Source organism: Gasterosteus aculeatus, chromosome 15 (assembly GCF_964276395.1).
Source record: "Gasterosteus aculeatus chromosome 15, fGasAcu3.hap1.1, whole genome shotgun sequence".
Lineage (NCBI taxonomy): Eukaryota > Metazoa > Chordata > Actinopteri > Perciformes > Gasterosteidae > Gasterosteus > Gasterosteus aculeatus.
The window spans coordinates 7633226-7634408 of NC_135703.1; positions in this window are offsets into that span (position 1 = coordinate 7633226).

Below are 1183 nucleotides of genomic sequence, written 5' to 3' on the forward strand. Positions count from 1 at the left end.
TGACAATAATGAGAAATTTGAAGAAAGATGAGGGCATCTATCCAAAAAGATTCATGGGTTTTGCCTCAATATCTTAGTCTACTACAGCCTTGCTCGGGGAAAAATGAATTTGATCAGCTCGTTTCTCTTGAGAAACGTCAGTAACGATGTAACGAGTTGGGTCGGCTGGTTAGTTTGTTGCGGAGCAGCAGAGGAGGCAGGAAGCGCAGCGAGGCGTCGTGACGGGCCTGCAGCCAGCACACGTGTGACGGCAGAACCTTGTGTTCCACGCAGACCAGGTGCAAAGGCCTGGTCTCTTATCTTCTCATCCTTCTCTTTATCTTCTCTTTGTCCTGTCGGGAAAAAACACTCCTGCTGGCCTCTCTGTCCGTCTCTCCATTTCTGTTCCAGCACCTCCTGCTCCCCCAACACTCCCACCTCTCTTCAGCCCTGATTCATGCTCAATTTGGTACAGATAACCCATCAACTTCACCGCCTATCCGCAAACTCCGTCACCATCATGCCCACAGATGGCAACTTCCTGTGGTCCTGCCCAGCGATTGGTGGAGAGGCTTCCAAACACGGAACAGCTGGTGAGGGATGATGCATCACCGAGCGTTTGCACTTTCATTTTCAGGGTTGTCTTGTTAATCCTCCCGATGCAGCATCTGGCAGGAAGTGGACACAAAAGCAAAAATAGAGGGAGAGAACAAGCCGTTCTTTGGGAGACCTTAACAAAAGGCCGACGCGTGTCTGATGAGCACACGGGGCTGCAATGGAACAGACAGACTTCTATGGATATGAACAAAATATGCTTGATGCAAATACAACAAAAGGTAGGATGACGTGAGCCTTTTCTATGAAAGGTCATTGCTCAGGGAACTACAAGGGGGAAATATTGTTTAGTTCTTTCTCATGACATGCTGTGCTGCTATTGCCCCAGGTATCCCTGCATAGTCTCTGAAACCTGTCAGTACACCTTGCTTATCACCTCCTACCTCTAGTCCTGGGATTGGGTCCACCACGCTACACTCTAACAGGATGATGTGGCCCAAAGCGGACGGATTCTGAGGTGACAAATGAGTCGATTTCGTGCAAAATCCTCAGCATCTTTTGGAAAAAGTGCTGAGAGGTTCACGAAGACGGTTGACTTTAACAGCTGAAGGTCACATGTCTGCGTTTCTCCTGAGCCCGTCTCACTCCC